The sequence below is a fragment of the Peromyscus californicus genome, unplaced genomic scaffold, assembly GCF_007827085.1.
Source record: "Peromyscus californicus insignis strain IS unplaced genomic scaffold, ASM782708v3 Scaffold_19__1_contigs__length_69161282, whole genome shotgun sequence".
NCBI lineage: Eukaryota > Metazoa > Chordata > Mammalia > Rodentia > Cricetidae > Peromyscus > Peromyscus californicus.
In genome coordinates this window covers 15,457,041-15,471,673 of record NW_026294491.1, presented here as the reverse complement: position 1 = coordinate 15,471,673, position 14,633 = coordinate 15,457,041, and positions in this window count along the sequence as shown.

Here is a 14,633-nt window from a genome sequence, read left to right as displayed (position 1 = left end):
ACCTTCCGGTCCACTCCAGACAATCTACTCATATTTCATGATATTAACCCCAAACAGGGCATTTAATGAATGCCTTGCATGAGGTAGAATCCTTCCAATTTCTCCTCCAAGGCTCAGGGTGTCTTAGTCCTCCATCCATCAATTTATCTGTTGTCAGCTACACTTTCTCCAGGAGAACACTCATTACCCTTCGGGAGGAAAGGGTAAAATGCCGATTTGCCTTCAGATGTCAAGAGTCCAGGCTTCCATTCAGATCAGTGACTTTGAAATGATTGCAGGTGTGTAAACCACAATTTATTGCCACTTTTGAAAATATAATCTGACAAAAGGGGCGTGAAGTCACTTATCACAAACTATGCAATCAATTACGTCTATCTGCCTATCCGTCTAGTCAACAGACTTTTAGGCAAATCCTCTCAGCTTGTTTCTCAGGATACAAAACTGAACCTCCATTATAAATGAACTACTGCATGTGTTGCCAGTGAGTTCTACCTTATCATAGACATAAGGAAATAACGATGCACTGGAAAAATGCATCCTGAGACCTGCTTTCATTGGGTCATCCATAATGAACCCAATCAGAGGACAATGAATTTAGGCTGCTTTTAGTTAATACAGTCACTCATAGATGAGAGGAAGTAGCATGGACCTTGGTAATTAGGGGCAGATTAGTAGAGAAGTTGGACTGTATAGGAACCTTAAGGAATGCTTAGTAATTCGATCAATGAAGGTAGAGAGGGTGAAATCATTCTAACTGAGAGGAAGCAAAAAAGAGATTCTCTCTCTCCTAGTTATTATTATTATTTTTTGGTGTTTTTTTGAGACAGGATTTCTCTATGAAACAGTCCTGGCTGTCCTGGAACTCACACTGTAGACCAGGCTTGGCCTCGAACTCACAGAGATCTGCCTGTCTCTGCCTCCCAAGTGGTGGGTTTAAAGGCATATGCCACCACCACTGCCCAGCTTCCCTCCCCTAATTCTAAGGTTGTTTTCCAGGTCTGGTAACTATCTTACATGGTATCTTTGATGCTGTCATCGTGCCTGGGTATGAGGAGCGGGGCCAGCCTGAGACCAGCTCTTTCATTTAGATCCATATTTGTGACAGTATTGGAAAGTTACTCATTTGGGCATTTAAAGTTATATTAATCGTGGAGAGAAGATACAGGAACTTAGGAGGGTACACTGTCACATGACCAACCCACTTTTATATGAGCAAAGGAGATATTCCATAAAGACAGAATCCATTTTTTTTAAATTTTTTTGTTTGGGGTTTTCTGAGGTCCTAACTCCTTGTTTATTAGACTCCAACCAGGTTGTAGGAGGTTCTTGGTGTGTGGTACTGAGTAGATGAAGTGGGTTAGAGATTAGAGTTCCCATTGATTATTAGAAGGCGATTCTTTATGGGTTCAAAGGAAATGGGACCCTAAGAACCCACAGTAAGGATTCTATTAGACAACAAAAGGATACGGTGCTGAGAAATGGTTTCATTTTGTAAGACCAGAGACCGTTAGTAACTGGTAAGAAAGGAATCACCTTATGGGATCTGGGTATCCTTGAAGCATCCAGGGCTAACCCACATTGAAACATGAGATAAGGGCCTTAAACCAAGTACTACAAATATTCTTGATTTTGTATTTTCCAAGAGAACAGAAATCCATGCCCATGTTGTAGCCAAGACAGGGCATATTCTCATGATATCAACTCCTTTTTGGTTTAAATTTTACTGACCTTACCTCAGTCCCATAGCAACCCTGACTCTTTCCATGACCAGTGAGCCGCCTCAATGCCTCAACTCGGTGTTTGAAGTACCCTCCCTTGCTTCATCAAAAAAAAAAAAAACCTGGCCGGGCGGTGGTGGCGCACGCCTTTAATCCCAGCACTCGGGAGGCAGAGCCAGGCGGATCTCTGTGAGTTCGAGGCCAGCCTGGGCTACCAAGTGAGTTCCAGGAAAGGTGCAAAGCTACACAGAGAAACCCTGTCTCGAAAAACCAAAAAAAAAAAAAAAAAAAAAAAAAAAAACCCAAAAACCTAAGTTGTTTAAAGTGTAAGCTTTTTTTTCTAGGTATCATCAATTGTTAATATTTTATATTAAGAATTTTAGGAAAAAGTGCCTCCCTTTGTTGATTTGCAGTGTTGGGCATCATACCTCATGCACATCAGCCAAGCTCCCCTCGTCCAGTAGTGACTATTTTTAAACATGATCTATGTTGTTTCTTTCAACTAATTGTTAGGCTTTACCCAGTAATATTTGTTTCAAATACTCTTGATTTAAGAAGCACATGCACTCAAGGCTGGAGAGATGGCTCAGGGGTAAGGGTGTGATTTCTATTCGCAGAGGCTTAATTCCAAGCACCCACATGTGGCAGCCCACAGCTACAGCAAACTCCAGCTTCAGGAGGTCTAGTGCCACTAGCCTTTAAGGGCACCTGAACCCACATGCGCATATGCACATACACATATACATAATTAAACATTAAATAAATAAAAAAGGCACACTGTTGCTACGGAGGTTTTTTTCTTTCTCCTTTCTTTCTCTTCTTCCTTCCTTCCTTCCTTCCTTCCTTCCTTCCTTCCTTCCTTCCTTTCTTTCTTTCTCTCTCTCTCTCTCTCTCTCTCTCTCTCTCTCTCTTTCTTTCTCTCATTCTTTCTTTCTCTCCTTCCTTCCTTTTTTCTCTCTTTTCCTGGCATGCTCTAATTGGCTATACCTTCTGGGCTATTATAATCTCTAATGAAGTTTACTTACTAGATAAGCTCAGACCCTCAGTTTGCGGGGAATGTGATATCTTTGTCATACTAGTGATTAAGGATATAATAATCAGACAACTCCCCACTTCCACAAGGCAACTTTGTCTCTTTTTGGTGGGTATATACTAAGATCCTAACAATGTCTACACTACGTTAAATGTTGTGTGCCCTGGGCAGCACACAGCAGCACACACCCACCCCACACACTCACATCTACACACTCACACCCACCCCCCCACCCACACCCACACCCACATCCAACACATCCACACTCACATCCCACACTCACCCACATTCACACCCACACCCCCACCCACATCCACACCCCCACCCACACCCACAAACCCCTACACATTTGCTCTGAAGGGTCCAAGAGGGCAGGTAAACAAAGCATTTGAAGGAACAATGTAGGAGAAGCTGTAGAGATCACCAAGCTTTCTCCTTACAACCTGGCATACGGCACTTGAAGCCTGGCATGCTCTAATTCGCTATACCTTCTGGGCTATTATAATCTCTAATGAAGTTTACTTACCAGATAAGCTCAGACCCCCGGTTTGCTATTAACATATGTATAGAACGATCAGTTCTTTTCCTGGAACTTGCTCATTAGATCAGGAAACTACTTAAAAGAAATGGAATCCCAGCTTGTGGTGAGAGCAGGTGTTTTCCCAATACCTGTGATCCTCCCCAGCATTTTATACCTCCCGACAGGGACTGATGATAAATGTTAGAAAAACACAGTGGCCTATGAATGGGGCAAAATTATCACTTCCAGAGTAAGGAAGGGAGATACTGCTATAAATGGTTGAATAACAAGATAGACAGGGGAATCTGCCTGGGTTAGTTATCTAAACACATGTAAGTGTTTTATTGCCTTAACTCATAGACACTGGTGTTCTTTCTTGTGTATTATAGTCATTAGCATAAATTATTCTGCCAGATACAATGGCTATGTTTTTAGTTACTCTTCTCATTTGTTGAGACAAATTTATGAATCAAACAACTTTAGGGAGAGAGGATTTAATAGGGGAGATAGTCTGCTATGATGGGAAAGGCGTAGCATCAGGAGGATGAGGCACCTGGCCACATTGCATGGATAGTTAGGAAGCAGAGTGGACAGGAAGTAGGTGAGCTGTAAAACCACAAGGCATGCCCACAGCTACCCACATCCTTCAGTGAGACGATTTCCTGAAGGTTCTACGACTTTCCCAAATATCACCACCAATTAGGAAGCAAATGTTCAAACATTTTAGTCTATGTTTCACATGTAAAATGACATTATTCAGAGTGTTCAGAGTGGGACACCTGTCTTTCCCAGTAGTGCTATTCATTTTGGGAAGTCTGCCTACTGCCCAGTCAGAAGGAATGACTGATGGCTGAGCCTGCTAGTTGGGTTAGTGTTCTGGTCAGAGTGTTCTTCACCCGCTTCAGGATGCTTGTATCTGACCTCTTGCCTCATTATGAATTCCTTCATCTTTTACTGGGATATGGTCTTGAAAAGACCCAGTAAAAAATTCTTGCAAGATATTCCCAGTGACTGATTCCATGAGAGATTCTTATGCTTTGATCATTACATTGACTAGCATGTTTTACTTGTGTGGTGTCTAAGATTGAGGTCTTACAATCCTTTCCCCAGGAAAGTTTTGGATGAAATGTACTCTTTTGCAAAGCTACTTTATCCCAACTTAAGTGAAGTGAAACTGATGTAAGAAATTATGAGAAATAACTGTGAGGGACCTGACCTATTGCTTCTCTGAGGTGGGAGATGTCATCAGGGAAGGCCATTGCCTTCTGAGGACCTCAGAGCATCTCTCCTAAATCTCCAATTTGGGATTGTTCTGGGGTGTCATGTACTCCATACCTGGGGCTTTCTTTATTCAAGTTTGTCCCCACCCTGTTACATCAGGGCACTGGGAAGACAGAATTATCCAAGTTGTAGGAAATCATCTAATTCCTATAGGCATATGATTACTGATGAATTGTTGGAGAATTATTAACATTAAACAAACCCTTTGTCCAAGAATCATTTTTAAGACACTAAGTCCTTTTGAATGTAATCTGACATCAGACAGGACAGCTAGATGGCTCTGTCTCACCTGGCTTTTGCATGCCAGTTGAGCTTATGAGCTTATGTGGTTGTTTATGAATACTTTTCTCTTCTGAACAGATCAGAAGCCTCACAAGTGACCCACTAGGGAACTTTCTGTCTAGTTTTGCACTGAAGCAAGAAGGTGAAAGAGAAGGCATTGGTCTCCACAGCTTGTGGTAAATGCAGAAGATGAGGCCCTGTTTTCTCCCATTGTGATTGCAGCTCTTGTGTGTCTCTCTCCCACCCCCATAACATGGTTGATGGGATATATGTCATTCTGTATCTTCCCTTTCAAGGTCAGCATGTCAGTAGCTGACCAAAGATAAGATTGTCTCCCACTCTGGAAACCCAAGTCAAAGTCAGACTGTATGTAAAATGGTACAGGATCTGGATCTAGGAATACACCCCCGGTTAGCACTTTTGCAGTTTGGACGTTCACCATGGTATCAAGTGAGAATTTAATACATTGGCTTCTGAAGGTAAAGGCTGCCTGCAGTTAGTGACTGAGTTCTATAGCAGTTGCCTTTCTTTGTTTTATCTCCCCTAATATACAGGAGCAGACATAAAGCATGTTCTCCCCTCTCCTTAGATTTTCTGTATTTTTATAGTGCTCCATTAGTCATTAGACTACTTTATCACAAAGTTTTGTGGAGTGTTTTGATCATGACATTCACCATTGGGAAAATTTTTGCTACGCTGAAATCAATCGAGACAGCTGAGGTTCTATACATGGGCCCCAAGGAGACTCCGTTAGTGAAGTACACATTGTTGGTATTTAAGAAGTTTTGAGCCGGGCGGTGGTGGCGCACGCCTTTAATCCCAGCACTCGGGAGGCAGAGCAAGGCGGATCTCCGTGAGTTCGAGGCCAGCCTGGGCTACCAAGTGAGTCCCAGGAGAGGCGCAAAGCTACACAGAGAAACCCTGTCTCGAAAAACCAAAAAAAAAAAAAAAAAAAAAAAAAAAAAAAGAAGTTTTGAATTTAAAAGCAAGCAAAATGATCTAAAGATTGTTTTCAAAATGTGCTTGTTATTAGCATCATAGTATATCTGTAAAATGCAATTTTGTATTGAACTTGACGTTAATTTCAGCTTCCACAAAGTAATTGCCATTTCAGACGATTGGAACCCCGTGTCCAATGCTAATAGACTTATACACTGATAGCAGTATTTAGTAAACTGGGAATAGGAGAGATGAGGCAAACATCTATATTTCTTAGAACCATGCCTGGTTCATATTAGGCTGCCAGTGGACACGTTTTGATCGACAGGCTGAGTGAATTCATCTTGTAAAGCAAATATCCACAAACCACGAGTAGTGCAAAACAATTATGAGAAAGGCCAACGGTCCAGGGAACGGATGTTCCAAATGAGAGCTTTAGCTATCACCTGGTTCAGAGAAGATGAAGGGCACTTCAAGGATGATGAAACCATGTGATGAGGTGGTCCCTGCAAGTGGAAGCCTGTGCCCCTTGCCCTCTGGTGGAATTGACCTACAGGAAGCATCAAAAGCGAAAGAGGCAGGGTGTGTGGAGGATGTGGAGGGAGCAGTTATTCTTTGCCAGGTCATGGGGTCAAGGGCTGTGGTGATTTTTTTTTGTCCCATTTTCGTCAGGTATAAAAGCTTCCCTCTTGGAGATCCTTGACATTCTTCTCCAGGGTCTAGTCTGGCGAGCCTGTCTGGCCCTCCTCTCCACTGACGCTCCCCAACCCACCAGATCTAGATTTTGTCCCCACATCCAGTGCCCCAGCCTAGTCTGGCCAATCTTGTCTTTACCACAACCAACCTCTAGGCTTCTACCAGGATCTGCCTTGCCTGAACCCAAGCCAACCCCCCTCCCCCACCTTGCCACATCCAGCCTCTCCACCCAGCCAGTTCTACCACCACACTCCAGGCTTGAGGCAAGTCACACAATCTGCCCAGCCCTCTCTGTCCACCTGATTTCATTCCACTTTAACCATTTCCAACCTATAGGGCCAGACTACCTGCATATTCTCTTTTCTGCTCCAACTTTATCTGTCCTTATAAGACACAGAACTAACAGAAGAAGTCCACATGCCCGGATCTCATCACAAAAATACAAACAATATGAAAGATCAACCCAGTATCATTCTCTCTCCTCTGAAACCTATCTGTCCTATAGAAATGTTTGCCAATGAGAACTACCCAGATGAACCTCAGGACACAGAATTTAAAAGAACAATCAAAAACTTCAATGAAGTATTTAAGGAATATAAAGAAGACACAAAGAAACATCTCAATGAAATTCAAGAGAATGAAAGTCCGAGTAATGGCTAATAAAAGAACAAACATAAGGCTAAGGGAAATGACAAAGACAGCCAGGATGTGAACATGGAATTCAATAAAGAGATGAAGTCATTGAAGAGGACATAAGCTAAAATGAAGATGGGATTATAAAACCCAATAACCCAACTAGAAAACTCAAAAGGAAATGATAATAGAATGACTCAAGTAGAAGACAGAATATAAGGACTTGGAGAAAAAGTAGAAAATCTAGACCAAATAAGCAAAGATTATAAAAAATAAATTATGCCGGGTGGTGGTGGTGGTGCACGCCTTTAATCACAGCACTTGGGAGGCAGAGCCAGGCAGATCTCTGTGAGTGTGAGGCCAGCCTGGGCTACCAAGTGAGTTCCAGGAAAGGCGCAAAACTACACAGAGAAACCCTGTCTCGAAAAACCAAAAAAACAAACAAACAAGCAAATAAAAAAAAACAAAAAACAAAAAAAGGAAAGACAAAGCCTTTGAATTATAGGCAAAGATGAAGGAGAAGAATTCCAAGTCAATGGCATAGATCAGAGATTCAACAAGGTCATAGAAGAAAACTCCCCCAAACTAAGGAAAGACACACCCATACAGAAACAAGAATCACAAAGAACACCAAATAGACCAGACCAGAAAACAGAATCCCCATAATATATCATAGCTAAAACACTAAGCGTACATATCAAAGAAAGTGTATTGAAAACTGCAAGAGAAAAAACAAAACAGAAATCACATATAAAGGAAAATCCATCAGAGTGACAATTGAGTTCATGATGTAGACTTTGAAGCCAGAAGAGCCTAGAGCAATATATTCCAAGCCCTACACGACTATGATAGTCAACCCAGACTAATATACCCAACAAAAAGAACAACCAATAACAAATGCCTGAGAGGTTTCAGGAAAAAGGATTCTTCATTCACTGTTGGTGAGATTGCAAACTGGTGCTGCCCCTGTGAGAATTAGTATGAAGAATTTTCAAAAAGCTAAACATAAATCTATCCTGTAGCCAAACTATACCCTCTCCTTGACACATTCCCAAAGAACTTGACATCCTACTCCATAGATAGTTTTGCAGCCATGTTTATTGCTGCTCTATTATCAATAGCTAGGGAATGGAAACAACCTAAATGTCCTTTAATTAACAATGAATACTAAAAATGTGGTATATATGCACTGTGAAATACTATTCAGTTGTAAAGAAAAATGAAATCATAAAGTTTGCAGGTAAAATATATGAAACTAGAAAAGATCATATGAATGAGGGTACTCAGAACCAGAAAGACAAATATTTCTCACCATCTCTCATGGAAACCTCTTAGCTATAAATCTAGAAATATGAGTGAGTACATATCCTTTAATGACTATAGAAACCAGGGAAGTAAAGAGAGACCGTTGCTGGGGTAGATTGTTGGGGGAGCAATGGAGAAGGGAAGGGCAGGATAAAAGTGATCAGATTGGGGAAATAGGAAAAATGGATGAGGCTTTAAGATTGAGGAGGGAGATAAATATAGATGAAGAGGGTAAAATATGATGTCTGAAAAAGTCATAAGGAATCATACTATTAACTACTTAAAAGTACCCATAATACCTATACAACTGTATATACGTGTGTGTGTGTGTGTGTGTGTGTGTGTGTGTGTGTGTGTGTGTGTGCATAGTTTACATGAAATTTTCTTATTTGAGCTTACAAGGGTCCTCACAAGAGCTATAAACCATCTATCAAAACCCCACTATTGTTCAAATTGCTAAATGGTTTTATTTTTTAAATAAAAAACCCAGAGTCTGATATTAGGGTGAATGCTGAAAGATCAGAGAGAAAGGAACAAGCCACCTCTTACCTCTAGGACTCCTCAGCCTGAACAGCTTTCCTCATCCAAAAAACTTTAGTTCCTGTCTCCTGACACCTTATATACTTTTCTCCGCCCACCCATTTCCTGTCTCAGCTTTCCTAGTGCTGGGATTAAAGGCTTGTGACTCCCAAGTACCTGGATTAAAGGTGTGTACCACCACTTCCTGGCTCTGTTTCTCTTCTAGACTGGGTCAATCTCATGTAGTCCAGGGTGGCTTTGAACTCACAAGAGACCCAGACAGATCTCTGCCTTCCGAGTGCTAGGATTAAAGGTGTGTGCCACCACTGCCTGGCTTCTATGTTTAATCTAGTGGCTTGTTCTGTTCTCTGATCTTCAGGCAAATTTATTAGGGTACACAATATATCACTACACTTCACCACCAGGCATGAGAAACTCTCTTTTAAATTGTTGATCACAGATATTTTGAGAAAATTCCCAAACATTACAGGTCATTCTTATTGCCCTTTGTTGCCCCCCAGAGGTGTAAAGTAAGAGTTATTGCTCTTACTGAAGACACCATGCACTTCAGACACTGGACCCAGAGGCCCCTGATCTAGAATCGACTTCTTCCGTAAGAACTAGCTTTCATTGTACCAGACAGTGCCATGCAAGTTTCCAAAGAAGGGAAACAACCAATAATCCTACCATGTTACAATGCCTATGAACTACAACAATGTCTAGCATGGCATAGTAACCCTAAGGGGGCAGCGGTGGTAACCAACAGCGCTCTAATTGGACAACCTCAACAAGTGGAAAAATCATGCCTGGTACTAGAAACCTAGTTAAATACTTAGGGCTAATGAAGACATGGGTCTTGGAGGAGAACCTATAGGCACCACTTTACTAAACCTGCATGATCCTTAAATACATTCTAAAAATTTTCCTTACACACATAGATAAGTGGAGTCTTCACCCCTCACCAAGAAAAATTCTCTTTGCAACAGGTGGAGACCTCTACAGAAAACCACAACCAATCAAGATGGAAAATTGCGAATCCCGGTCCCAACAGATACATCTACAAGACAAATCCCCACCTAAGGCTCAGAGATCATTGTGGAAGAGGGGGCAGAAAGAGTGTAAGGACCAAAGGGACAGGGAATTTGCTGTGAGACTGTGTCCCCTAGAAATGTCAGAAGCTATACCTATGATATCTCACCAACACAACTGCTTAAACATGATTTGAATAAGGAATACACCAATAGACAAACTAACATGGAAAGGGTGTGGAGGCACATTTCTTTGTGGTGAAACATCCAAAGCCCTTCCTCCTAGCCTTATAGAGAATTATATAGCACATTGTCATTTAGCTACAGTCACCCTGTTTTGAGCACCTACCAATGTGTTATTTGAAGGCTATTGAGGGATGAGTTGACCACTTGATCCTGGGAAGTCACTGGAAAACTGAAGAGGAAAAATGATGCACATCTGCTGTGAAAGCGAATGACAACCTCAGGCACAGATGTGAGCTTGCAGTCCATTTCCCACACACATTACACACAGTAAACACAGGAGTTAATACATCCGTGGTGGCTGTGACCAGGTACCTACCTGCAAGGAGTTCTCACTAGAAGGCATTAAAGAAACCACTACAAAGATGTATTCACACAAATTCTAAATTTAAAAAAAAAAATCACAGAACCATTTTTCTGAGTAGAAGGCAATGTGAAGGAAAGTTTGCGTGTAATACAAATTAAATATTGCAATACCTTCATAACGTGTGCAATTATTTTATTCCCCTGTTGGTTTTTAACACAGTGCCATGTTCTTCAAACATCAGGTCATTTGCAATCCCTTTAGCGCTCAATTTCTCCGTGCATGGCTGCTGTTCTCCCAGAAGGATCTTTGGAAGCCCGCGTTAAGCAAATGGGTGTTGCTGCTCTCCCCAGAACACACTAAATACTTGTCATGACAAGTGCAAGAAGTAGGTGGAGTAGGTCAGGACGAGGAGCAAAGGAGGATAACGCTGACTTAGATGCGAAATCTGCATGTGCGCTTAGTGCAATAGATACAGTTTCTCAACCCGGAACAACACCACGAGCGGATCCAGCTAGCACAGGTTAAAAGTGGCTCGGCTAGTTTAACAGACCACTGAGCAAAATAAATACTTAGGCCGTCAATTGCAGCAGCCGGGGAATGAATTCTGTGCAAACCAAGTGAAAGTTGCCCTGAATGGAAGGCTCCCAGGGAAATCAAAGGAAATAAAGCTGCTGTTTGAACAAGATAGTAGTAAAAAGTTAGAGAGGAATTTAAATGAGTGGCTTGAGATTTAATTTATAGCATGGCCCTTGTTAAAAGCTTGTGCCTGAAACAGCATAATAGGAAGGGAATGCCCCTGGGATGGGGACTGCATTTAATTATCCAAGTAGGAAGGGGTCTCAGAAACCAAATGCAATGGGTGGATTTAGTGTGAAAAGTTGAGAGGGGAAAGGAAGGGGCTGATGTAGTACTACTACCAGCTAGGGAGGAGGCTGACAGTCCCTGGCAAGTCTTTTCTTTTTTTTCTAAAAATTATTTTATCTATCTATCTATCTATCTATCTATCTATCTATCTATCTTTATTTAGTGTGCATTGGGAGGGCATTGTGTGTGTGTGTGTGGTGTGTGTGTTTGTGTGTGTGGTGTGTGTGTTTGTGTGTGTGTGTGTGTGTGTGTGTGTGTGTGTGTGTGTGTGTGTGTGTGTGTAGGGCACATGTGCCATGACATGGGTGTGGAGGTCCAGGGACAAATTTGGGGAGTCAGTTTTTATCTTCTCCATGTGGGTTCTTGGGATCACACTTGTGTTAACAGTCCTGTTGGCATAAGCCTTTACCCACTGGGCCATCTTCCCAGCTGATTTGACAGAGTTTCTACATTTGCCTTATTCTCGTAGCCTCTTGTGTAATTCCTGGGTAATTTAGTACCTGGAGAGAGTGAAGCTAGTTGCTAATTGATTCTTAGCTCCTGCCCTTTGGCATTTCATGTGGCTTTTTAGTCCTCAACTCTGTCAGAGAAAGAGCACTGCCTGAATAGCAGAGGAAGGAGACGTGAGATTTGAAGAGCTAGAGCCCACAGGTGCCTTTCTGAAAAAAAAAAAACAAAAAAACCCCGGCTCACCAGCGTTCTTAAGAACATGACTGAAGTGGGAAGATCAAAGAGAAGCTAATTGATGTCAACTGGATATTCGAGTTTAAAAATGGAATGCTCCTCACCCAGATCAATAAAACAGCTGATGGCCAAGGTTTGAATAGTTATGAGTTTTGAAGAAGTCCTTGCTTGAAGTTTCGACCTTAAGGTTTAGATTAATTTTGGAGTGAAGAAACACATTTGAAGCTATAATATTTCATTTTTTTTCTTTTGGTATAGACTTAGTAAAAAGATAGGGGCACTGTTGTTAAAGGAACAAAAGAAAATCCCACTTCTCTACTGCATTTTACTCTCAAACAATACCATTCCATCTCTTATCTCCCCAAATCAGAGTCACCTCATTAATTTTCAGTCTGACCTAATTTTTTTCCAAGGTAGATTTTTTTTTTTCATCTACCTCTCTTAATTACAGAGTTGGAAGTGCCTACCCAAAGCTATTTGAAGGGTGTGCAAAGCTGAGCTTTTCTCCAAAGCCTTTAGAGAAAACAATACCTTCACTGTCCAGGCTAAAATAGGGCATGAAAATACCTGCTGTGAAGTTTTTGATGATATTAAAGGCATTATCATAAGTCTTTATTATTTATTTATTTATTTTAAATTGTGCATTCACTGCTATGAAGAAGGATGATGAGGGGGCTGCTGAAGACTTTCCCTACAATAAACGCTTTTTCAAATGCGGTATTTTAATGAAGTCTTTGAGAATTTCATATATGCTAACAATGTAGACAATATATCCTGATCATACTTACCACGATTCCTCCATAGTGCATCCTCAATCCACTACTAACCCCTTCATGCCCTCTTTTATGACAGAATTCAATTTGTGCTGCCCATATACTCGTGAGTGTAGGGCCATCCACAGGAGCAAGGGCAACCTGTCAAGGACCACAACTTTAAAGAAAACAGATTGTCCCTTCCCCCAAAAGCTAGGAATGGAAGACCACGAGCCTGTCATTACTCTATGTTGGAATATTGAAAGTTTTGAACTGATATAGCCCCTGAGAGGCAACCAGAGCTGCTGTGAGTTCATGAGAGCAGAGTTCCAGTCATCTGCCAAACCTCTGGCACTTAGAATCTTTGCCCCTACTCTTCTGTTGTGGTCCCTGAGCCTTGGTGGGGATGTTATTAATATGTTGTTGATTTCACTTAGAGGTTATGGGAAAGTAAACTTTAGGAGAACATTGATACAGAACTGTTGGTTAAGAGTAAATGGGAAAGATGATTTGAAGTAGAACAAATAGAAGAACATAGGTGAGAGGCTTGAGTAACGGCTCTAGACTGGAGTGTTGGAGCATCATAGCCAAAGCTGATACTTTCATAGCACACATCTCTCTCCACAATTTGAAAGGATGTTATGATGTCATCAGTGATTGTGAAAATCAACATGGAATGAACAATAGCTATCAGATCATCTCTGCTAAATATCAGATGTTCAGAAGTGAATATATGTGATCCTTTACCTTGAGACGTTGAATTTTGATTGATTAGCTAGCTAGATGCTTTAAAAATGAGGATGGCACACTTTAGACCAACAGCTGTGGAACTTACATGGGATGAACCAGGCCCTCTGTAAATGGGAGACAGTTGTGTAGCTTGGTCTGTTTGAGGGGCCCCCTGGCAGTGGGATCAAGATCTATTCCTGGGGCATGAGCTGGCTTTCTGGAGCCCATTTCCTATGGTGGGACACCTTGATCAACTTTGATGCTGGGGGAGGGGCTTGGTCCTGCCTCAACTGAATGTACCAGGCTTTGTTGACTCCCCATGGGAGGCCTTACCCTTTTAGAGGAGTGGAATGGGGGTGTGTGCAGGGAGGTGTGGGAAGAGTGATGGGAAGGGAAATTGTGGTTGGTATGTAAAATGAAATTTTTTTAAAATAAATAAATAAAAAGGAAAAAACCCGAGGATGACACAAAATACTACTGGTGCTATGTATTAAGGATGAGCAGAAGTCTGAGCAGTGTTAGAGTAGGGACCACTTAACCTGTGTAGGAACGTGTCACACAGCAAGTGCTGTTTTAACTGAATCATGAGGAGTTGGATTATGGTTCAAGTCTGGAATGTCCCTAATAGGCACATGTTCCGAGCCACGGTCCTCAGCTGTTAGTGTGGTCTGGCAGAAGCACAACACTGAGACAGACCTTGGGTGTTATAAGGAGTGAAAGAAGCCTTGACACACATGTTCACACATAGCACCCACTCCATGAGTACCTCTTTGTAAATTGTGGGGCAGGCAAGCTAATGTTTTGAAGCAGATTAGAGCTTGCTTTTGGATGGAACAGAGCTGTTACTGATGAGTGAAAGTTTCATATATGTTCATTGTTGACTTAGGTGATGGTTTCATGAGCTTAATCATGCCAAACATTATCATTGTGTACACACCTAATTTTGCAGTTCGTTACATGTTAATTATATCAACAAAGCTGTTTTGGGGCTGGAGAGTTGACTCAGCAGTTAAGGTCACTTTACTCTTGCAGAGGACTGGGATTCAGGTCCCAACAACCACATGACAACTCAAAACTACCTATAACTCCAGTTCCATGGT